Below are 26,492 nucleotides of genomic sequence, written 5' to 3' on the forward strand. Positions count from 1 at the left end.
GATCCCAGTGTATGGATGGCTGGAGTTAGTTCCACACTCAGGCATACTTTGACATATCCCCACACGTATGTTGTGGACTCATGCTAAATGACTGCAACATCAAATAAAAAAAAAAATGTATTATAGGTCTGGGGCGTGATTTGTGCAAAATAAAAGGTGCAATACAGGGACCATAGAATTCAAAGTTCCCAGGGGGAGATGGGATCCTTGGCATTTGAAAGCAGCAGAGTCCAGACCACAGTGTTTGGCATCATTGGTCAGACTGTGACCAGCAAGTCCATGTGGCAGAGAATGTCAGTCAATGAGGTGATGCTGTTGCACATGAAGGCCAGGTGCCAGCCCAGGTGACCTGGGAGATGTGGATGGCCCGCTGCCTCTCACGGTCTTTTCCGTGGACGACCCACCTTCCTCGGGGGACCCTCAGATGCAGGCCTTGACGATGCTTGGGACGCTCCGTCGGACAAATCCTCCTCCTCCTCCCTCCCTGTGGCTGGTGGTGGTCTTCGCCTGGTGGCACAGGGAGGGTTGCCATTGTTGTCTGCGATCCGACGGAGTGAATGGCTTATGTCCCTTTGCACCGCCAGGAGCTCAGCCAGTCTTGCCTCCATCCGTCCTTGGTGTTCTTGTTGACTGGCGTGTTGCTCGGCCTGCTGGTTCTTCATCTCTGTGATGGTCCCCTTTATCTCTGTGAGTGTCCCCACTACCTGGCTGATCTCCCTGGTGTCACGCCGGTATGCCTCCATGATGTTGTGTATGTGTGACATTCCGGTCCCTTCAGCTGGCTGGTCAGGTTCTCGCCTCTGCCTGCCTCCACTCCCACAACCCCTGCCCACACGAGCCTGGCCTGCCGTTGTGGGCACATCGGGTCTACGGGACCCCTGAGGGATGGCAGTGGTGGTGTTGTCTGCCTCCTCCTGGTTGCTCGGCGAACCTTGTCCCTCCTGGTCAGACTGGCTCAGTTGTTCACTGCGGGCAGGGCTCCTCGGTGTCTCCTGGGATGTGGCAGGAATGGAGGTGGTGGTTGGCACAGATGTTCCTGAACCAGGTGCTGCAGGGGCTTGGACAGCAGAGGGTCCAGGTCGGTCGGGGTCATCCGCGGAGTGTTGAGAGGCGGTGGGATCAGTCCCGAGCCTGGGACTGTGATTCTTCACCCCTATTGTTGGGGGGAGATTCATCACGTTGCCCTGTGTGTGGTATGCTGCAATGACAGTGAGTGTGAGTTCCTGTCCTAGATATCTGACCTTGTTGTCTTGGTGTTTGTGTTTGTACTGGTCACAGGAGGGCCATGTGCTGCCTACACCAGGGCCCAGTGTCAGCTATCTTGTCAGTACTTTCACAGTCCCTGTGCATTGAGCATGGTGCATGGGTATGTACCTGGGCCATATGGGATGAGGGCAATTGTGTCTGATTTGGAGTTCAACAATGCGTTTTGTGACACCCACCATCCCAGCATACCGGACATCCATTCTTGGGTTAGTGCTTCGTGTAGCATGGGACATAGCATGGCCTTGCTTTCTCAATGGGGCATACACATGTTAGTGGCATTAGCGTTGTGTTTGACTGTGGTTCTGGCCAGTGAGTGTTTGGGGGTAGTTGCGTGCATTTTGTGTAGTTGGGGTGTGGATGCCATTACCCCCATGTTACATAAGTTGTTTTTGTACTCACCAGGCTCTGGAACTCCTTGAAGTCCATGTACTCCCACCGGCACACGCAGGGCCATCACCTTCTCTTCCCAGGGAGGGAAATGTACTGGTCTGCGGGGCCCACCACCTCCAGTGATGTTGCTCTGGGCGTAGTCGTCATTCATTTTTCGCTTGACTGACCTCCGCAGATCGTACCACCTGGCTTGGCATTCAGTCCTGGTCCTTCAATGGGTGCAACAGCATTCACCCTATCGACGATCCTCTGCCACAGCCGTGATTTTTCAGCTATGCTGGCCTGTCTGACCAATGTTCCAAACAGCTGTGGCTCGACTCTGATGACTTCATTGACAAGGATCACCAGCTCCTCCCTTGTGAACTTTGGATTCTTGTCTGTGGGCATGGTGTGGGGTGAGGGTGTGGATGGTTGTGGGTGTGTGGGTCTGAATGTGAAGTTGCGGGTCTGAATGTGAAGAGGGGGTATGTGTGAAGGAGGTTGTGTGAAGGTGTATATGTTAAGGTGGATGGGTGCAGTTGTTGGTGTGTGCTCTCTAGCTGCAGTGAGTCTGTTTTGAAGGCTCATGGTTTGTGTGTGTGGGCCCTTTTTATTGATCCATTTGTGGGTGGGCCTCAGTTTGAATTTTTGGTGGGTGTGTTATAAGGGGTGGTTGTGAGTTTGCCCCGCTGTTTGCCTGTTTGGATGTGGCCAGGTCAGTCGTTTCCACGTTTTGTGCACTGTAGACGTGTTTTGTGGTGTTGTGCGAGTCGAATAGACCCTCCTTGTGCTGTTTTACATTGCCTATGTACGGTGCGTACATACGCGATGTTGTAAGGTGCGTACATACGCGATGTTGGGGTACGCACCGTACATACGCGATGTTGTTGTAAGGTGCATACACACGCGTTATTGGGTTACGCACCGTACATAATCGATGTTGTTGTAAGGTGCGTACATACGCGATGTTGGCGTACGCACCGTACATGCGCGATGTTGTTGTAAGGTGCGTACATATGAATGGGGTGGCCTGTACGACTCGTACCCCTGTACGGATCGCACCACGGGAACAACTTGTCACGGGATACGAGTCGTACAAAGTTTGCTTCGTAGCGGGTAAAGTCATTCCCCGTGTACGGGACGTTTTCAGTACGAATCCTAAATCGGAAAGCCGGTCCGGATCGTACTTGTACGGTCGGACTGTATTTTTAGGATTCGTACGGAAAAGTGTCTGGGTCCGTCTCGTAAAACTTTTCCTGATCCAATTCGTACGGATCGGGCCGATCCGTAAGTATTTTTCCCGTACGAATCGTACTTCACGGGTCGGACGGGACTTGTACGATTCGTAAGGAAAAAATTACGGATACGAGTCGCACGGAAAAAAAAAATACAGGATCGGAATCGACCCCTGTGTGTGTTTGTGTGACTCAGTGCAGCATTGGTAGGTGATTCGTCATTATGGTTATATGCCACTATATTAAGATCAACAATATTGACTTACAAAAATATTGCATCTATTACTTCGTAGGGTAAAGTATATAGATACTATTCTTAACTCCACGTGTACTAATCTAGGCTTAACATGCAATGTAGTGGTTAGGCTGAAGTAGTGGTTCCAATATTTTTGTCATGCAATATACCACATAAGATCATGAGACAAAGTAAACGTGCATCTGCCATAAATCCTGATTGAAATGCCACCAAGAGAGCGAGTTGATGGATGAATGTCATGGATCAAAGTACGAAATATATTAGGGAAAAGATAGACTGTTTTATCCCTAAAGAATAACTCTTGGCATGAAACACACAGGAATATATAAGAGAAGACTGATCTCTGCTGGTCACAAAATATTTTTCAACCCTCAACCTGATATTTCTTTCCAGTTCAACCCAACTTTTATTCATTAGATAACAGAATGGGCTAGCCCTGGTGTGCACAATTTTTTTTCTCACATACATACAACCTTTACCTCACTCTCTTCAACCATGAACCCACTCACATTTACCCATTCATATTGTCTCACATTCTCCCACCACATTATCTTCACTCTGTCACTCACATTCACCTATACACTCACTCAACCCCTGCCTTTACTCATTCACCCATTAATTCAACGCCACACAAATGCACATATAATCTCACCCATTATTAATAATCACTTTCACTAATAAAAAGCTATTGTAGTATTGCCAGTGCTTCTTCAACCAATGTCTGTTTTGCCTTTTTTCATGTTTTCAATATTTGTTCCCCGAAACCGCTCTCAGCCTACTTCTAGTTTGTGGTGGACACCTTTGTGAACCCCATGGGTGATCCAGAAAAGCTAAAGATTTCTGAAAAGTAGACACATTTTCGAATTCAGTAAGGGGTCAAATGTGTATTTCCCTAAAGGTTTCCCCCCAAAAATTAACTGTTGAAATAAAGAAATATTGAAAATGAGTAGGGCAAAAACGGCCATTTGTGACAACATTTTCATCTGTAACTTTTTGTCACAATGGTAGATTTACAAAAGCTATATACCATTATGTCCGCTAGGCCCTTCTGGTTGTGGGGTTATATATGATTTGTAGGTTCTCTAAGAATCCAAGGTGCCCAAAGCCAACAACTGAGCTGCACCGTACAATGGGTTTTCGGTGCGTGCATAGTACAGACCAATTTACATGGTGAAATGTGAAGAGTGAAAAATGGGTGTCAAGGAAACCTATATATTTCTGAAATGGCGCCAAATATGGAGTTTGGGAGGAGTGGTTATTTGTATAACTCTGACTTTGAAGGTACCCGTATTAGGATATGATTTAGAAGGGAGTTTTTAAAATGTCTTATTTCTTACTCACTGGCTTACATTTGGAAGGCACAAATACCTCAAAATCCAATTGGTAATAAGAAATGTTCTACTATTCTATGCTCCCACATGTCTTTCAATAGAAATGGTACCTCCCTTGTGCGGGTAGGCCGACACAAGTGACAGTAAGCGGGCCAAAACACAACATGCATCAAATTTTTCCACTAAAAACTGGCCCTTTTTTTGTGGGTGGCTGTGGATTTCGGACCCTAGCTCACCTGGCATCTAGGAAAACCTAGAGGACCTTTACATTTTTTAATACTAGACTCCTAGGGGAATCCTGGGAAGGGTGACTTCCATAGCGCTAACCCAGTTTTTTGGGGCCGGTATCCCTTACAAACCTCAAGGTTTGACTAAAAAAACTAATTTTCATCACATCTCTGTGATGGAAAGTTCTGGAATCTGCGGGGAGCCACAGACTCCTTCCACCCAGCATTCCTTGTTTTACAACTCAAAACTGACCCGTTTTTTGCAAAGTAGGTAGCTGTAGTTTTTGGGCCCCAGCTGAGGCAGCACCTAGGGAATCCTAGAGAAACCGTACATTTTTATAAACTAGACATCTTGGAGATTCCAGGATGGTGTGCCTTGCGTGGATTCCAAGAGGTTTTCTTACCCACAATGCACGGCAATCCTTCTGGAATCCATAGAAATCAACAAAATTCCTATCACCCGTGTTACCCCACTTATGGCAATGAAAATGTTGTACCACTTGTGTGGCTGGGCCTAGTGTCTGCGACAGGAACGGATCAAACTAAGGTCAAAGGGTGGCTTGTATCGGCACGAGTGGGGCAATGCTGGGTGGTAGGAATTTTGTGGATTCCAGAAGTTTCCATCGCAGAAATGTAACGAAAATGTGGAGCTTATTTACAAGCCCCTTGCGCCAACAGTGATTAACTTTTTGTGACACTCCGGCGGCGAATTTTGTTGCCCCATATTTACAGGGACAGAAAAAGCCACTCTGCGTGGCTTTTGTTGTTCTTGTAAATACGGCCCCTTTATACGCATCACTTTGCATGAAAGGGGCATTCCAGGAGTGTTGCTGTGGGTGTTCCCACGCAACACCAATGGAACCTGTCACATTTCCAGATTTACGAGAAATCGTAAACCTGGAAATGCGTCTGAATGATACGCCTCCCAGGAAGGCATAGGGAGGCACACCGAGGAGAAATTTAGTCATTTCTCATTGTTTTTTTTCCTCTTTTTATATACGCTGCACATTTAGAACGAGGACATCACCTCTGGTGAAAAAATTATGTCTTGCAAGTTCTATGTATGCTAATGCAGCAAACATAGGAGTTTTAAAATGCCATTTAACATTGTTTATGCGCAGGAAGGAGATCCTTTCTGCACATAAACAATCATCCCCGTAACGCAGGCATTCTTGCACTATAGAGCAAGGGTGCCTGCGTCGGCGCATGGCAGAAAATTGTGCACCAGTGCAGGGGAGTGCAAAGGTATCTGTCATATTCTTGTAGATATGACGCGTCCCTGTGGTTGGAAAGTGCTGCAGTTGGGCGCAGCCACAGGGCTTGCACTGCCGCACTGTGCCACTTTCTTGTAAGGTTTGCAGGGCATTGTGGGTAAGAGAACTTTGTGGGATTCATGTAAGGTACACAACCCTGTAATCCCCTGTCTAATTTTAAAATGGCTGTTGTTGATAGGTTTCCATGAGTGACGACCAAGCACGGCCCCAAATCCCACAGCTACCCCTATTGCTGTTCTCTTCATGTGGTACTAGGGCCTTTTGTTTCAAAGTCTATTGGCCAACCACAAAAGTGAGGTACAATTTTTGAATCACTGACAAAATATCGACTACAATAAAATCAAGGTACAAAAATATCATGACAGAAATATCGAAGTCAACAATATCGACATTCTATCTACATCATGGTAAGTACAAAAATATCAAGAAAAAAATATAGATGTCAAAAATATTGTTGTAAAAAATTATCTTTTTTAAAAATGTTAAACAAATTATTTAAAATAAAGAAAATAATACATATAATTAAAAGAAACATATTTACAAATATTTAAAAATGTTTAGAAATAAAAACTAATACATATAGGGGCCGATTCTGATCCTGTAAAAAGGATGAAAAAATCGTTGTACGGAGCGTATACCCCGTACGACTCCGTACAACCTAGGAAGTACGATTCGTACAGAAAGCCTATTTCCGTACGTTTCGTAAAAAAGCCCGTACGGGTCAAAAAAACCTAAGATTCTGATCCGGAACAGCTTGTACGCGACATCTGGACGTATTCAGGCAGCGGTTTCCGGCCCAGCAAGTACGATTCGTCCCTACGTCACTCCGTACGGCACTTTTTTTACGGGAGTCAAACACAGCCGGAAAAGCAGAGTCCGACACGAACCGCTACGCAACAGAGCCCCGGTACGCGATGTACACGCCATGAACCCCGTCTTACGTGTCATCCCGGTCCTCTTGGCCTACAACCTGGTGAGAACAACACCCAGGGGCCAGGGTGGGGGCGAGGGGCAGGAAACAAACCCCATACTCAAAACAAAACCTATAATATGGAGGCCATACATTACCACCAGGGTCTGGTCACTTGGGGAGCGTGGCCAGCAACCCCTGCGTACCCCACAACGGAAGTGTACGTGTACGGTGCATTGCACATGTACCCCTACGACACCATTAGAACAGTGATACGGACCGTACACACGCAATGAATGCGTGGGTACGGTGCGTACCACGCGTACCCCTACGGCACCATTAGAACAGTGATACGGAGCGTACACACGCAATGAATGCGTGGGTACGGTGCATACCACACGTACCCCTACGGCACAGTAGAACTGTGATACGGACCTTACACACGCAATGAATGCGTGGGTACAGTGCGTACCACACGTACCCCTACGGCACCATTAGAACAGTGATACGGACCGTACACACGCAATGAATGCATGGGTACGGTGCGTACCACATGTACCCCTACGGCACAGTAGAACTGTGATACGGACCGTACACATGCAATGAATGTGTGGGTACGGTGCGCACCACACCTATCCCTGCGGCACCATTAGAACAGTGATACGGACCGTACACACGCAATGAATGCGTGGGTACGGTGCGTACCACACGTACCCCTACGGCACCATTAGATCAGTGATACGGACCATACACACGCAATGAATGCGTGGGTATGGTGCGTACCACACGTACCCCTACGGCACAGTAGAATTGTGATACGGACCATACACACGCAATGAATGCGTGGGTACGGTGCGTACCACACGTACCCCTATGGCACAATTAGAACAGTGATACGGACCGTACACACGCAATGAATGCGTGGGTACGGTGCGTACCACATGTACCCCTACGGCACAGTAGAACTGTGATATGGACCGTACACACGCAATGAATGCATGGGTACGGTGCGTACCACACGTACCCCTAAGGCACCATTAGAACAGTGATACGGACCGTACACACGCAATGAATGCGTGGGTACGGTACGTACCACACGTACCCCTACGGCACAGTAGAACTGTGATACGGACCGTACACATGCAATGAGTGCGTGGGTACGGTGCGTACCACACGTACCCCTACGGCACCATTAGAACAGTGAAACGGACCGTACACACGCAATGAATGCGTCGGTACGGTGCGTGTCACACGTACCCCTACAGCACCATTAGAACAGTGATACGGACCGTACACACGCAATGAATGCGTGGGTACGGTGCGTGTCACACGTACCCCTACGGCACCATTAGAACAGTGATACGGACTGTACACACAATGAATGCGTGGGTACGGTGCATACCACACGTACCCCTACACCACCATTAGAACAGTGATACGGACCGTACACGCGCAATGAATGCGTGGGTACAGTACGTACCACGCGTACCCCTACGGCACAGTAGAACTGTAATACGGACCATACACACGCAGTGAGTGCGTGGGTATGGTGCGTACCACACGTACCCCTACGGCACCATTAGAACAGTGATACGGACCGTACACACGCAATGAATGCGTCGGTACGGTGCGTGTCACACGTATCCCTACGGCACCATTAGAACAGTGATACGGACCGTACACACGCAATGAATGCGTGGGTACGGTGCGTGTCACACGTACCCCTACGGCACCATTAGAACAGTGATACGGACCGTACACACAATGAATGCGTGGGTATGGTGCATACCACACGTACCCCTATGGCACCATTAGAACAGTGATACCGGACCGTACACACGCAATGAATGCGTGGGTACGGTGCGTAGCACACGTACCCCTACAGCACAGTAGAACTGTGATACGGACCATACACACGCAATGAATGCGTGGGTACGGTGCATACCACACGTACCCCTATGGCACCATCAGAACAGTGATACGGACCGTACACACATAATGAATGCGTGGGTACGGTGCGTACCACATGTACCCCTACGGTACAGTAGAACTGTGATACGGACCGTACACACGCAATGAATGCGTGGGTACGGTGCGTACCACACGTAACTCTACGGCACAGTAGAACTGTGATACGGACCATACTCACGCAATGAATGCGTGGGTACGGTGCGTACCACATGTACCCCTACGGCACAGTAGAACTATGATACAGACCGTACACACGCAATGAATACATGGGTACGGTGCGTACCACATGTACCCCTATGACACAGTAAAACTGTGATATGGACCGTACACACCAATGAATGCGTGGGTACGGTGCGTACCACACGTACCCCTACGGCACCATTAGAACAGTGATACGGACCGTACACACGCAATGAATGCATGGGTACGGTGCGTACCACATGTACCCCTACGGCACAGTAGAACTATGATACGGACCGTACACACTCAATGAATGTGTGGGTACGGTGCGTACCACACGTACCCCTACGGCACCATTAGAACAGTGATACGGACCGTACACACGCAATGAATACGTAGGTACAGTGCGTACCACACGTACCCCTATGACACAGTAGAACTGTGATACGGACCGTACACACGCAAAGAATGCATGGGTACGGTGCGTACCACACATACCCCTACGGCACAGTAGAACTGTGATACGGACCATACACACGCAATGAATGCGTGGGTACGGTGCGTGTCACACGTACCCCGTTACGGCACCAGTACATTTGGGATACGCCAGGAATGTGGGCTTAGAGGACTGGCCCAGCATGTTATCCTTCATATTGGTGTGTGTGTAGGTCCAGGCCAGCAGTGTACTGCTCCAAGGGGGTGCATGGGTGGGTGTATATGACTCCCAGCAGTGGTCAGAGATATGAGGGATGGGTGCATATGACTCCCAGCAGTGTCCAGAAATATGAGGGGTGGGTGCATATGACTACCAGCAGTGGCCTGCAATATGAGAGGTGGGTGCATTTGACTCCCAGCAGTGGCCTGCAATATGAGGGGTGGGTGTTTATGACTACCAGCGGTGGCCTGCAATATGAGGGGTGGGTGCATATGACACCCAGAAGTGGCCTGCAATATGAGGGGTGGGTGCATATGACTCCCAGCAGTGGCCTGCAATATGAGGGGAGGGTGCATATGACTCCCAGCAGTGGCCTGCAATATGAGAGGTGGGTGGATATGACTCCCAGCAGTGGCCTGCAATATGAGGGGTGGGTGCATATGACTCCTAGCAGTGTCCAGACATATGAGGGGTGGGTGCATATGACTACCAGCAGTGGTCAGAGATATGAGGCGTGGGTGCATATGACTCCCAGCAGTGGACAGAGATATGAGGGGTGGGTGCATATGACTACCAGCAGTGGCCTGCAATATGAGGGGTGGGTGCATATGACTCCCAGCAGTGGCCTGCAATCTGAGGGGTGGGTGCATATGACTCCTAGTAGTGTCCAGACATATGAGGGATGGGTGCATATGACTACCAGCAGTGTCCAGAAATATGAGGGGTGGGTGCATATGACTACCAGCAGTGACCTGCAATATGAGGGGTGGGTGCATATGAGTACCAGCAGTGGCCTGCAATATGAGGGGTGGGTGCATATGACTAGCAGCAGTGGTCAGAGATATGAGGGGTGGGTGCATATGACTACCAGCAGTGGTCAGAGATACGAGGGGTGGGTGCATATGACTTACAGCAGTGGACAGAGATATGAGGGGTGGGTGCATATGACTACCAGCAGTGGCCTGCAATATGAGGGTGGGTGCATATGACTCCCAGCAATGTCAAGACATATGAGGGGTGGGTGCATATGACTACCAGCAGTGTCCAGAAATATGAGGGGTGGGTGCATATGACTACCAGCAGTGGCCTGCAATATGAGGGGTGGGTGCATATGACTACCAGCAGTGGTAAGAGATTTGAGGGGTGGGTGCATATGACTCCCAGCAGTGGACAGAGATATGAGGGGTGGGTGCATATGACTCCCAGCAGTGGCCTGCAATATGAGGGGTGGGTGCATGTGACTCCCAGCAGTGGCCTGCAATATGAGGGGTGGGTGCATATGACTCCTAGCAGTGGCCTGCAATATGAGGGGTGGGTGCATATGACTCCTAGCAGTGTCCAGACATATGAGGGGTGGGTGCATATGACTACCAGCAGTGGCCAGAAATATGAGGGGTGGGTGCATATGACTACTAGCAGTGGCCTGCAATATGAGGGGTGGGTGCATATGACTCCAAGCAGTGGCCTGCAATATGAGGGGTGGGTGCATATGACTCCTAGCAGTGTCCAGACATATGAGGGGTGGGTGCATATGACTACCAGCAGTGTCCAGAAATATGAGGGGTGGGTGCATATGACTCCTAGCAGTGTCCAGACATATGAGGAGTGGGTGCATATGACTACCAGCAGTGGCCTGCAATATGAAGGATGGGTGCATATGACTCCTAGCAGTGGTCAGAGATATGAGGGGTGGGTGCATATGACTCCCAGCAGTGGACAGAGATTTGAGGGGCGGGTGCATATGACGACCAGCAGTGGTCAGAGATATGAGGGGTGGGTGCATATGACTCCCAGCAGTGGACAGAGATATGAGGGGTAGGTGCATATGACTACCAGCAGTGGCCTGCAATATGAGGGGTGGGTGGATATGACTCCCAGCAGTGTCCAGACATATGAGGGGTGGGTGCATATGACTACCAGCAGTGTCCAGAAATATGAGGGGTGGGTGCATATGACTCCCAGCAGTGGCCTGCAATATGAGGGGTGGGTGCATATGACTCCTAGCAGTGTCCAGACATATGAGGGGTGGGTGCATATGACTACCAGCAGTGGTCAGTGATATGAGGGGTGGGTGCATATGACTCCCAGCAGAACCTGCAATATGAGGGGTGGGTGCATATGACTCCCAGCAGTGGCCTGCAATAGGAGGGGTGGGTGCATATGACTCCTAGCAGTGGCCTGCAATATGAGGGGTGGGTGCATATGAGTCCTAGCATTGACCAGACATATGAGGGGTGGGTTCATATGACTACCAGCAGTGTCCAGAAATATGAGGGGTGGGTGCATATGACTACCAGCAGTGGCCTGCAATATGAGGGGTGGGTGCATATGACTCCCAGCAGTGGCCTGCAATATGAGGGGTGGGTGCATATGACTCCTAGAAGTGTCCAGACATATGAGGGGTGGGTGCATATGACTACCAGCAGTGTCCAGAAATATGAGAGGTGGGTGCATATGACTACCAGCAGTGGCCTGCAATATGAGGGGTGGGTGCATATGACTCCCAACAGTGGCCTGCAATATGAGGGGTGGGTGCATATGACTCCCAGCAGTGGCCTGCAATATGAGGGGTGGGTGCATATGACTACCAGCAGTGGCCTGCAATATGAGGGGTGGGTGCATATGACTCCCAGCCGTGGCCTGCAATATGAGGGGTGGGTGTATATGACTCCCAGCAGTGGCCTGCAATATGAGGGGTGGGTGCATATGACTCCTAGCAGTGGAAGGAGATATGAGGGGTGGGTGCATATGACTACCAGCAGTGGTCAGAGATATGAGGGGTGGGTGCATATGACTACCAGGAGTGTCCAGAGATATGAGGGATGGGTGCATATGACTACCACCTGTGGCCTGCAATATGAGGAGTGGGTGCATTTGACTCCCAGCAGTGGCCTTCAATATGAGGGGTGGGTGCATATGACTTCCAGCAGTGTCCATACATATGAGGGGGGGTGCATATGACTCCCAGCAGTGTCCAGACATATGAGGGGTGGGTGCATATGACTCCCAGCAGTCTCCAGACCTATGAGGGGTGGGTGCAGAGGACTCCCAGCAGTGGACAGAGATATGGGGGGTGTACATCATCATCAGATGACCACACCTACATGGTGGTATGGACGCATCCCTAACTTTGGACTATGATTTTAGTGCTATTACAACACATCACTGACAGCAGGGTCCCACTCCCAGGACGATGGATGTCTGTCACACACTGCATGACATACCACATGTGGGTGTGAGGACATATAACACATGCATACCCACCCATGGCGGATGCAGCACAATACACACCCTCATTTCATGTCAACAGACTGTATAGTCATGTAACTGCATACAAAACTAAGATAGCCAAAGTGAACACACACTGTCACGCACATCCCAGGAGTGTTAGGAATGTACAGGTGCTGGTCCTGCCACCAAGATGTTGTCTCTCATGGAAGGAATAGGGTTCAATTCCACCAGATACAATGCCCACAATTTTGAGTCAGGTGCCCAAATACCCTGCATAACAAGTACCATTTGTGTGGTAGGCCGTGATTACACACATGCATAGTGCTGAAAAGGGCCAATTTGTCCCTGAAGGCATTCCTACATACCCAAAACACAAGTACAGTGACTAGCAAGGATGGCACAGACGATTCAGCAGGAGACATCGGTGAGCAGGCATGGCCATTGTTGAAGGGATCCATCACCAACAAAGGAAATGTGGACACAGGTCAGCACAACAATTGTGCAACTGTTTGCAGGGAAGATGTCAGGTGCCACAGAGGAAGGAATACTCCTTGGGACAATGTCTCCAAACTAAATGAACACACACTACCAATGATTCGTTGCAGAGACATTGTGAAGGCACACAGATACCATGGTCCACCTCATGACCATCATACAAAAACATTTCTCAGAACCCTAACACATTACCAGAACACAAACTCCCGGAGCCTCATCACCAACATCAAGTACCTGAAATGCAATAGTGTTGAAAGTAAAAGAAAAGGCTTTATTCACCACCAAAAATAAATGAATTTAAAAGATACTACGTACGCAGGCCAATGGCCAGTCCATTTCTCAAGTCCAAGGGTGGACGTAGAGGACCGCGTCCACCCCTACCTTGCCTGCACTATGGAACCTCAAGGTTTGTCGACCGGGGGGGGGGGCATCATCTGTGGCAGGACCGGGCACCGCAGGGACATGAGGGGTAGGTGTGGTGGGTGCAGGGGTGGACGTCTCCACCACAGGGGGTGGGGCAGCGCCAAAGGTGGAGGTGAGCTCGGCGCTGCACACTGCTGCTAGGGCCTCCATCCTAACCCCTGAAGATACCCCAGGGCCAACGGAGGATGTGGTGGGCGAGGGATGGGGTGCAGCACTCTTGGGGGAGGGGGTGGACATGGTGGGGTACTCAACTCCCGTGCCTGGGGACTTCCTTGCCCGCTTGTGGGGTGGTGGCTCAGTGGGGGCGAGGCCCAGCTCAACCATATAGGTCTCCTTGGATGAGTGTTTGGCAGGGGAGCTCAGGGGAGTGGGAACAGGGTTGTGAGGACTGCGGACTGCGACTGTGGCTGCGTGTATGTCGTCTGCCCCCAGCCCCTGTGGGTGTGCCTACATCCCCCTGAGTGTGTGTGCCAGGAGGTGTGCGGTGTGCCTTACTTGGGGGTGTGCTGGATGTGTCTGCTGGGGTGCGTGCCCGTGACTGTCTGGGTGTGCGTTGGGCAGGCATGGGAGAGGGCAGTGTGGATGGGTCCGGGGTAGGGGGGGACGGAGCGCTGCAGGAGAGAAACTGCTGCCGTCAGGGAAGAGTCCATGGACCGCAGAAACCTGCGTTGGTCAGACATCATTGCTGACATGCCCTCCATGAACGACACCATCTGTGTGAGCAGTTTAGTGTGTCCATGGAGGACAGTCAGCACCGATGCCTGCCCAACCTGCAACTGCTGCAGTATGTCCACAGACTCTTCACTGAGGGCAGCAGGGGTGACAGGGGCAGGGGGTGCGGTGCCTGGGCCGAAGGAGACATGGTGGGACTCTGCACGGACAGAAGGGACGGGAGCAACTGGGAGGGCGGAGATGGTAATGGAGGAGGCGGGGACAGATGTGGGGATGCTGCCAGTTGGTGTTGCAGCCTCCGCCTCCTCAGGGAGGTCAGCCTCGGACCCGTTGGCATCGTAGCTGCTCTCGCCTCCAGACAGGTCCTCCGACTGACTCCCCTCGCCCTCCGTGCCACTGGCTCCTTCTGACTCCCCAGCACTGGTGGCACTGTCGCTGGGTCCCTCCTCCAGGTCCATGCAGGTGTCTCCCTCGGTTGCGGATGATGATGCTGTGGGCAAGGAGAAGAAACCGAAATGCATCAGTCACCTGTATACATCTGACACATGAGCACAATAATAATTGGTCACAGTGCATATCAGGCAATGCACCATGAGTAACAGCTAGATAACTCCGCACATATGTAAGCCCTGTACTGCCCAGTTGGTAGGCCCACTATGCCACTTGAACACCAGGAAAAAAAGAACACAAAAGGCCACAAATTGAATGAGAAATACACTGAGAAGCTAGTGTCTGTGAACCGGTGAGCACAACAATACAATGAAGTCATGCCACCTCTTGTTTAACCTGAAAGAAACAGTAGTGGTGCACCCAATGTAAACTGACACACCTCAATACTCAGGTGTCAAGTACCTTGGGACTCACAATACTTTACACAATCTACATGTTTTGAATGTGCCAATTCGCCATTTCGTGAAAAGAACACTCATGTGCCTGCATGAAATATGTCGCACAAGGCAAATTAATGGTGTTGCAGAAAGTACATATACATGGGCCCACGGAGGTCTTGATGTCTTGAGACTCGTCAGTTTGTATCACCAACAACAAAGGAGTCTCACAAAATCAAGAGCACTGTGGGAACATGTATATGGAGAATCTGCAACACCATTTAATTCTAACAGTGGGTTCTTAGAAAATGTGCCAGTGTGTTCCATGAAAGTGGAAATGTCGTTTGGAGTGCACTTCCTTGGGCGACTTTTTTCATGCAGGCACATCAGTGTTCTTAACACAAATCATCAAATTTCCACATTAAAAACATGAAGAACTGTTGACAAGTGCTGTGAGTGCCAAGGTACAATTTTTTAAGAGTAACAACTTGAATTATGTCAGTTGTCACATGGCCATCCGACCTACTGCCTGTTATCTTGAGTGGCACACATGTCCACACCCAGGACAATGCATAAGGTAATGGGCCTGCAATTGGGTAGAAAAAAAGCCTAGCTGTACTGTGGGGACACCCTCATGGCAAGCCAGAATGTACACACAGATGTCAGCACACAAAGTCCAAACAGCGTTGCATCTGAACCACACACAGGTGCTAAAAATGAATGAGCAGGAATCATGTTTTTAAAAAACGGACGCAGGCTGCAAAGCAGGTAAATTAAGCACTGGCCAGCATCACAGGGGCACTGCAAGGTGATTCTTTGTACAGCCAAGCCTCACACACACGTCAGACCTGGCAAAGCAAAATCAGGGTTGCATATGTATGCCTCTCCCGCACACCCCACCCCATGCCTGAGTCAATGTGATTGATACAGATCAAGAAGTGACATCTCTTATTCAGGGTTACAATAACTGTGCTGGAAAAATAGCTTCATTTACACATCACCTCGTGGGGCTGGCCACACATATTTGTGACAAACAACCATCAACAGATTGTTGTGAATAGCCATACAGGCACTGCCCAGTGTGAGTATGCACAAGCCAAATGGTGTATCCCTGTCCAGTGGACATATGTAGCACACATTGGAAAAATACAAACTAGGCCAGGGAACAATGCCACAGAGGCAGACCTATGCTGAACCCACAGAGAATGTGCACAGTGTTGGATGACACACATGATTAGGAGGCCAGGGTGTCTCAGAGGATTGTAGTGGGCACACTGCTCCGTGTTCCTGGAATGAGCTGACTGTACCATGAGCAACCGTCATGGCACTATGCATATCTCCCACTCATGCACATCATGTCTGAGGCCACAACATTGGTCATGCATGGTGCAAGGGTGTTCAGTTGAAACCTCACACTCCTATGTTGAGACTCATCATCAGTGCCAACAAATATGGACCCCCAACATAATGAACAGGTCATGGCACAGGCAAGGTACCAACACAAGTCACAGACCACCCTCCCACATGATGCCGAAAGCAATGTGCACTTAGATTTACTGGCATGCTAGATGACCATGTGCAAATGTGATTACACACAGACCAGGGGACACATGTCAAGTAGGGGAAGAGATGAAAAAGAGCACCAGGTAACATTGGGAAACAGAAAATGCACTGCACATATTAACTCTGGGAGTGTATCCAGGCTACAGAGCACTTCAAAAAGCTGGTGACACATAACACGACAAACAGCCATGTACCTACCCCCTCCTTGATGCAGTCTTTCCTGTAACTGCCTATCGAGCTCAGGGAATACCACCGCCAGGACACGTTTCATGTGGGGGGTCAGGCGTCGGCGGCCGCCATGGGGGCGAGGACTGTCGAGCCCCAGCTGGACCCGGGCGATCCGCCGGGTCCAGCACCGGATGTCCTGCCACCTCTTGCGGACCTGTGGCAGCTGCCGACTACGCTCCCCCTCAGATCTCACGGCCCTGACGATGTTTTTCCAGATCACGCCCTTCTCGTAGGCAGTTACCTGTCACGATGACAAAGTGACACAACATCAATACACCTGCTCCATGTCCCAGAGACACACATTTGAACATCATTGAAATGTTCAACAGGGCATAGGATGTAAACAGGAATTACATCATACACAATAAGAAATTGGCCTGTGTGCAAGCCCCAATGCACTACATGGCATTGAAAGTCAACAGGTTGGCATGAGGGGTGCGACACACTCACTGATCATGCCACACACTCTGCAGCACATGCAACAGCAGGCTGAAGGCCAGCACGTGCCAAGCAGTCACATGTCCCACTCCACTGACGCACCATCAGCATACTAGACAGACACACCCAAGCACAGATCACTCGCCTGTCATTGACAACAGTGGATACAACCCTCACTCTGCACATGTGCCACTTGCCAGCTTCAAGCAGGCGCAGGGTTTTGACGCAGCATGGGCCTAAAAGTGACTGAGCGAAATCTTGTAGATTTCACTCAGCCACTTTTAGGAGGCGTTCCTGCGCCGGAACGCCGCCCACTGCGCAGGAACTCCTACATGTGGCGCAGGGCTTTACAACGTGACGCATCTCCCAGATGCGTCACATTGTAAGTACCCCGCACCATGGCGCAGGATTTCCGCCGCCGCTGCGTCACAAAAGTGACGCAACGGCGGCGTAAATGAGGTGCAAGGGGCTTGTAAATCTGCCCCAATGTCTTGCAGGGCACCGCCTGTCCCAAGACCAATGCCAGATTTGGGTGCCATGAGGGAACATGCCTACATCCGACGTTACAGATTCACTCAACAGTTGACTGAGGACTTGACCGACAGGCTGGCATCACACCTCCAACTGCGACACAGGTATCCTGCTGCGCTGACCCCAAAGATGAAGGTGATGGCAGCCCTACATTTTTTTGCCACAGGTAAGTTTCAATTCACCATAGCTGATGTTGGTGGCATGTCACAGACAATGTTCAACCGTGTCCTGCGTGATGTTTTAGCAGCCATGTTGGAGCACCTTGATGAATTCATCACATTTCCTACTCCTGAGGAGTTGACAGATGTCAAGTGTGATTTATATGACCTGGGAGGGATGCCCCATGTCATTGGGTCCATTGATGGTACACATGTGGCTTTGGTACCACCACAGGCACAGGAACAAGCCTATCGCAATAGAAAATATTACCACTCGATAAATGCCCTTGTGGTGTGTCTTGCTAACATACTGATTTCCCATGCCTACATCATGAGGCGTAGCAGGGTGCCACAAATCATGCTGCGGCTGCACAACGAACAAGCATGTCTTGTTGGTGGGTATACTCTGTTTGTCCTGTGTGTTGCGGTATCTTTGGCTCTTACGGCATCTCCTGACCCACTTTTTTACATGATGTTTCCATGTAGGGGACTCTGGATATCTCAACATGCCATGGCTAATGACACCTCTCTGCAACCCAAGAACAGCTGCAGATCACAGGTACAACAATGCACACGGGCAGACCAGTCGAGTGATTGAGAGGACGTTTGGCCTCCTGAAGAGCCGATTCCGGTGCCTGGACAAGACAGGCGGGTCCCTCCCTTATGCCCCGGAGAAGGCCTGCCGAATCTTCCTCATGTGCTGCATGCTGCACAACATGGCAGTTGAGAAGGCAGTGCCACTCATCCTGGATCCGGATGAGCAAGAACATCCACCCATGGAGGATCCAGGGCTTGGTCACGAGGCAAGTGATGAGGAGGAGGATGATATGCGGAGTCAGCTCATACGCAACTTCTTCTCATAATGGTGAGTCACTGGGTATGAGTGTGCAAGCTTGTAGCATTGAGTGGCATGTGTTGCAATGTGTGTGTCCAGCTGACTGAATGCAAAGTGACTTTGATGTGTGTTCTGATGTGTCACTCGAGTGATGATGTCATGCCACACAGTTTTGCGGAGAGACTTTCGTTGAAGTTTACATGTGTCCAACATTGTTCATGTTTTGTAAATGTCCATGTGTGCGGCGAGAATTGTTTTAGGTGACTTCTTGTGTGTCTGTCATTCCCAGGTTTTTGCGCCTGTTGTCTGCTCATGTCATCTTTGTCCTCCTGCTATTCCTCATGAGAATTGCAACCTGTGCTGAATCAGCGTTCCATGCACGGATATGTGGAAATGTCAGTTTGGGTAAGGATAGCAGCAAGGCTTTTTGGTGGTGGTACGGGTTGGGAATGTGTGGGCCTGCTTCTGTGCATGTTGTGGTACCATGCACACATGTCTTATCACCATGGAGCATATAACATGTAGCATCACTCCCATGACATGATAGTCACCCTTCTTGACTGTCATCTGTAGTGGTGTGTGGCGTCTGATGAAGGCATCAATGTGTGTAAACCTTGCCTCTGAAACATTGCGGATGCTACGTGTGGACATAGTGTGGGACATCACAACAACAGGCTCTATGGGGAATTGCAGCCTCTCCATGTGCAGCAGGATGTGTTTGGCTCATCCCCTTGACTTGTGTGCCAGTTCATTGGGATTGACATCATCCGTGTCGTGAAGGGGGGTCCAGCGGATGTCCCACATGTTCTGTCAACTGACCTGTGAGTCTGTTCACATGCATGCATTTCCCTTTGTGTGTGTATGTGGAATAAAGGTGTTCAGCACAATCCAAAGTGCCTCATCTCTGTCACTGCAGCTCTCTTGACAGTTTGCATGCGTCATCTATGGCATACTTGTCAAATATTGAGCATATGTGTATGTGTACTTCGGCAACATGCATGCAGTTCTTCATGGCTAATAATATCTATTGTGCATGAAGTCCCTGGTTGTGTATGTATTTGTGCAGGTTGCTCCACACAACGGGACGTGAACACATGCTGATGGTGTGTCTCCTGTGTGAAGCTCCGCATTTTGTTGCCTGACCCTGTGACCGTCATTTTTGGTGATTGGTCATACATTTTCTCGTAGAGACCCATGAGTTACCTGACACTCCTTCCTTTACATAAACCTGTTGCACTGTGCCTTTCTGACCTCCTTGTCTTTGTGTGCTACTTTTTGCCTAGTTTCTCACCCCTTCCGTCTGCTGCTGCATCACCTGCGGCACCGCCCCGCCGAGTGCCATGATTCTGCATCCCACACGCCTCCAAAATGCTCCTCCCTTCCCCCCTCCACCCATTCTTAATGCAGCCAGCTGCTTGTCTGTGCCACTGTTGCGCCAACGCCGTGCCAAAGGCAGGACCGTCTGCACCTGCAACGTGCACAGTGCCCGAGCCTCTGGTCTTTGCATGAACCACGTCACACAACAGGCTCATGCTGCAGCCAACCTCCAAGCAATGTCCTCCACACAATCATCCGCCTGCTATCAGGCAACCCCTAAGCGCACACACAACACCTTCGCATGCTGAGTGTGCAACTCAAACTGCCTACACAGCGCTGCCCAGCCTACCAGACCCTGTCAGAACACCCAGGTCATGTGCCTCCTACTCCACACCCGCTCCGTCCACCAGCACGCCATTGGACTCTGTTACCTCCTCAACACAACAGGCCCACACATCACCTTCATGACAGTAACCTGGACATAAGCATCCTCAGCACACGACTTCTTCATTGCCATCTCAGACGGATACAAGATCACCCGCAGGGATGGCACCAAGAGTCCCGGAGGATGAATTGCAATTTATTCACAAGTAAACCCTCAGAGTCACAAATCCGGGTTTGCAGCAACTCCCTGGCAACCCTCAGAGTAACACTCATCTACAGATATCCAGGTCTACATCCACAATTGCGCTAAGCCATCAACACGTACATCTGCACGCACACCCTCACCTCCACAGGCTACATGTGGCTGGGGGCCAGTAACTTCTAGCTGGAGGAAAACCACACCACCATCCATCATTGGTCCATCAACATTTTAATCGACGTCTCCGACAAGCAACACACTGCCCCACACCCTGCTAACGATCCCCCAAAGATGCTTGATGTAAGTCACCACAGACAAGCTGTGTGAGACACTCAAAACAACACCAACGCAACACCCTGAAACCTCACGCACTGGATCAGCAACTGATCCAACAATCTTGCCACACTGACGGACTTTCCTGTGAAGCACAACAATAGTTAAGGCACCTGGGACAAAGCAGACCTACTGGACTCCTACAGATGTAGCCGGACTCTTGTGCACACCTTGCAACACAAAGAGCCATCATTTACCTTACAGGCCTGGAAAAGACCACACACAGCCATCACCATATCATCAGCAAGGACAAGTGGAGATCCTTCAGATAGTGCTGAGACACCAAAACACACAACATCAAGGAGCTCATCAGCATTGTGAGTGAACTGACAGCAGATCTCCATCCAAGAAACCCCACCCTTGCAAGGCATTTCACATCCCTTGCAACTTTGTACCACTGCTAGCTCATGGCCATACACAACGGCCTTGGCACACAGAGGCAGACAGCACTATTATCCGCAGGCCAAACCCCCCTCAGGTTCTGGACTCCCATCAGCAGCAAGTACACCACCTGGCTCATGTGCACCATCCACTCTGGCTCTCCATCAGACCCCTTCCCACACAACATCTCAACCACACAATTCCCCATCCTTGAAGCCCACGTCCAGCGCGTCCTGAATGTCTCCTTTGAGTTAGCCACATTCCATGGGTGCTGGAGGCATGCAGAGACCCAGGCCCTTTTTAAACAACGGACGGCAGTACCGCAGGATCTCCTGGTACATCACCCTGTTTCCCTACCCAGCAAATGTCATCAGGAAGACACTCAACAAGCAACTGACAAATTTCCTCCACACAACCAGCTCCAGGCAACCGGCACCAGACCATATTCCACAGTAATCACACCACTGCAACCGTCATCATTGCCACCACCAACGACAAATTTGCCCTGCTCAGCAATGGTGAGCCCCCTTGACCTCTCAACGGCATTGTACACCATGTGCTACCACACTCTCAGCTCACACATCTCCAACACTGGTATCCAGAGGAGGGCCCAGGATTGAAACAGAAAGTAGCTCACCAGCAAGGCCCAGGGAGTCTGCCTCCACCCTGCAGCATGTAGTACACTGGGGTGATGTGGCACATGCCCCAGGGCTCTTCTCTCAGCGTGATGATCTTCAATGTCTCCATGACCCCCCTCTCCACCATCACATGCGCACACGACCTCATCATCATCTCGTATGCCATTCACACCCAGCTGCTCCTCAAACTCACCAAAGAGCCAGCCATTGCCAGATCCAAACTTCAAGAAGGCATGAGATCCATTGACGAATGGCTGAACATCAGCCACCTGAGGCTGGACTTGGACAGGACTGAGGTCATCATCTGAGGATTGTCCCCTTACGGCTGTGTCAACTCCTTATGTCCCACTGGTCTGGGCACCGCACCAGCACCCAGTGGCCACGCACGCAAGCTGGTGTTCATCATGGACCCATCGCTGACAATTACCATGCAACTCACCACCATCTGTACCTCATGCTGCAACACCCTCCGCATGCTACAAATGATCCACAGATAGATCCACTACAAGGCAAGACAGACCGTCCCCCATGTCCACGACACCAGCCGGCTCAACTACAGCACCGGCCTCTACGTAGAACAACAGCAAAACTGCAGGAGAACTTGTCAACATCCAGGGTTCATCCGCATACCTCATCTTCAACATCCCCAGCCCCAGCCACATCACCGTCCTCCTGAGATAGCTAGAATGGCTCACTGTCTGCTGCAGGATCACCTTCAGACTCCTCAACCACACTCATGAGGCAGTCCACAACCCCAGACCCAAAACAAACCTTGGATGTATGTCATCCAACACCCCGTTGGCCCAACTCCATGCAGCCCACCTTGCCCTGGCCACCATTCATCACATCCACATAAACACTGTATGCAGGAGATAGTTCTCCCACCTCGCCAAACAGACCTGGGACTCCCTCCCCGGGCACATCAACATGACCCATGACCTCTACACCTTCATGATACTCTTCCAAATTGGTCTGTCTGAGCAGTATTGCAAGCCCCCCTCAGCAGCTTGAGGCCATCACGGGTGAGTATTGGGCTCCATGTCTGTATTTGGTGATACATTGAGACACATGTGTGTCCTCGACCGGACTCAGATCCAAGTGTATGGATGGCTGGAGTTAGTTCCACACTCAGGCATACTTTGACATATCCCCACACGTATGTTGTGGACTCATGCTAAATGACTGCAACATACAATTTCATGTATTAATTATTTAATTATAACATCTGGGGCGTGATTTGTGCACTGAAAAAGGTGCAATGCAGGGACCATAGAATCCAAAGTTCACAGGGGGAGATGGGATCCTTGCCATTTGAAGTCATCAGAGTCCAGACCACAGTGTTTGGCATCATCAGTCAGACTGTGACCAGCAGGTCCATGTGGCAGATGATGTCAGTCTATGAGGTGATGCTGTCGCACATGAAGGCCAGGTGTCAGGCCAGGTGACCTGGGAGATGTGGATGGTCCGCTGCCTCTCACGGTCTTTTCCGTGGACGACCCACCTTCCTCCGGGGACCCTCAGATGCAGGCCTTGACGATGCTTGGGACGCACCGTCAGACGAATCCTCCTCCTCCTCCCTCCCTGTGGCTGGTGGTGGTCTTCGCCTGGTGGCACAGGGAGGGTTGCCCATGTTGTCGGCGATCTGATGGAGTGAATGGCTTATGTCCCTTTGCACCGCCAGGAGCTCAGCCAGTCTTGCCTCCATCCGTCCTTGGTGTTCTTGTTGACTGGCGTGTTGCTCGGCCTGCTGGTTCTTGATCTCTGTGAGGGTCACCACTACCTGGCTGAACTCCCTGGTGTCACGCTGGTATGCCTCCATGATTTTGTGTATGTGTGACGTATCGGTCCCTTCAGCTGGCTGGTCAGGTTCTCGCCTCTACCTGCCTCCACTCCTGCCCACATGAGCCTGGCCTGCCGTTGTGGGCACATCGGGTCTACGGGACCCCTGAGGAATGGCAGTGGCAGTGTTGTCTGCCAGTGTTGTCTGCCTCCTCCTGGGTGCCCGGCACTCCTTGTCCCTCCTGGTCAGACTGGCTCAGTTGTTCACTGCGGGCAGGGCTCCTCGGTGTCTCCTGGGATGTGACAGGAATGGGGGTGGGTGATTGGCACAGATGGTCCTGAACCAGGTTCTGCAGGGGCTTGGACACTAGAGCGTCCAGGTCGGTCAGGCTCATCCGCGGAATGTTGAGAGGCGTCGCTCCTGGTGAGATCAGGTTCCTCCCTGGCTAGGGACTGTGAATCTTCACCCCCATTGTTGGGGGTAGATTCATCACGTTGCCCTGTGTGTGAGAGACAGACAATGTTAATGCTGTTTCATGCAACATGCATGTATCATACACATTCAAGTTGGCACTGTTCCTCCAGGTAGTTGTATGTGTCTAGCATTCTCCTCAATGTTCACTTGTGGATGGGTATGTTGCGGGGGACAGATTGATATGTGTTCCTGAGTCTTTGACATGTAGATTTTTGGCTTGTATGCTTCTTTGGCTATGTATTGGTGTTGTTGTGTTACATGTCCATTATAACAGTGTGTAAATCCATTGCCTGTCCCGGGGTTGTCTGCTTGTGTAAGGGGTGTGTGTGACAGGGCCTGCTGGTGGGTGTAGTGTGATTTCGCACTGGGGCTCCCAGGTGATTTAGCTGTCCCCCCATGGAGCATGCTGCCATGACAGTGAGTGTGAGTTCCTGTCCTACATATCTGACCTGGTTGTCTTGGTGTTTGTGTTTGCACTGGTCACAGGAGGGCCTTGTGCTGCCTACACCCGGGCCGAGTGTGAGCTATCTTGTCAGTACTTTCCCAATCCCTGTGCATTGCGCATGGTGCATGGGTATGTACCTGGGCCATATGGGATGAGGGCAATTGTGTCTGATTTGGAGTTCAACAATGTGTTTTGTGCCACCCACCCTCCCAGCATACCGGACATCCATTCTTGGGTTGCTGCTTCATGTAGCATGGGACATAGCATGGCCTTGCTTTCTCAATGGAGCATACACATGTTAGTGGCATTAGCGTTATTTTTGACTGTGGTTCTGGCCGGTGAGGGCTTGGGGGTAGTTGTGTGCATTTTGTGTAGTTGGGGTGTGGATGCCATTACCCCCATGTTACGTAAGTTGTTTGTGTACTCACCAGGCTCTGGAAGTCCTTGTAGTCCATGTACTCCCACCGGCGGAAGCAGGGCCATCACCTTCTCCTCCCAGGGATGATAATGTACTGGTCTGCGGGGCGCACCACCTCCAGTGATGTTGCTCTGGGCGTAGTCATCATTCATTTTGTGCTTGACCGCCCTCCGCAGATCGTACCACCTGGCTTGGCATTCATTCCTGGTCCTTCTGATGGGTGCAACAGCATTCACCCTATCGACGATCCTCTGCCACAGGCGTGATTTTTCAGCTATGCTGGTCTGTCTGACCAATGTTCCAAACAGCTGTGGCTCGACTCTGATGACTTCATTGACAATGATCTCCAGCTCCTCCCTTGTGAACTTTGGATTCTTGTCTGTGGGCATGGTGTGGGGTGAAGGTGTGGATGGTTGTGGGTGTGTGGGTCTGAATGTGACAGTGTGGGTCTGAATGTGTTGAGGGGGTATGTGTGAAGGAAGTTGTGTGACGGTGTATATGTTAAGGTGGATGGGTGCAGTTGTTGGTGTGTGCTCTTTAGCTGCAGTGAGTCTGTTGCAAAGGCTCATGGTTTGTGTGTGTGGGCCCTTTTTATTGGTCCATTTGTGGGTGGGCCTCAGTTTTAATTTTTGGTGGGTGTGTTATAAGGGGTGGTTGTGAGTTTGCCCCTCTGTTTGCCTGTTTGGATGTGTCCAGGTCAGTCATTTCCATTTTTAGTGCACTGTAGACGTGTTTTGTGGTGTTGTGCGAGTCGAATAGACCCTCCTTGTGCTGTTTTACAGTGTCCGTGGTTCAGTACGGTACAGGGGTACGAGTCGTACAGGCACACACCCCCATGCGTTGTGTATGTACGGTGCGTACACGGCCATTGCATATGTACGGTGCGTACACCGCCATTGCATATGTACGGTGCGTACACCGCCATTGCTATGTACGGTGCGTACACCGCCATTGCTATGTACGGTGCGTACACCGCCATTGCTATGTACGGTGCGTACACCGCCATTGCATGTACGGTGCGTACATCATCATTGCTGTGTACGGTGCG

This window comes from Triturus cristatus, chromosome 4_1 (assembly GCF_964204655.1).
Source record: "Triturus cristatus chromosome 4_1, aTriCri1.1, whole genome shotgun sequence".
NCBI classification, from domain to species: Eukaryota; Metazoa; Chordata; class Amphibia; order Caudata; family Salamandridae; genus Triturus; species Triturus cristatus.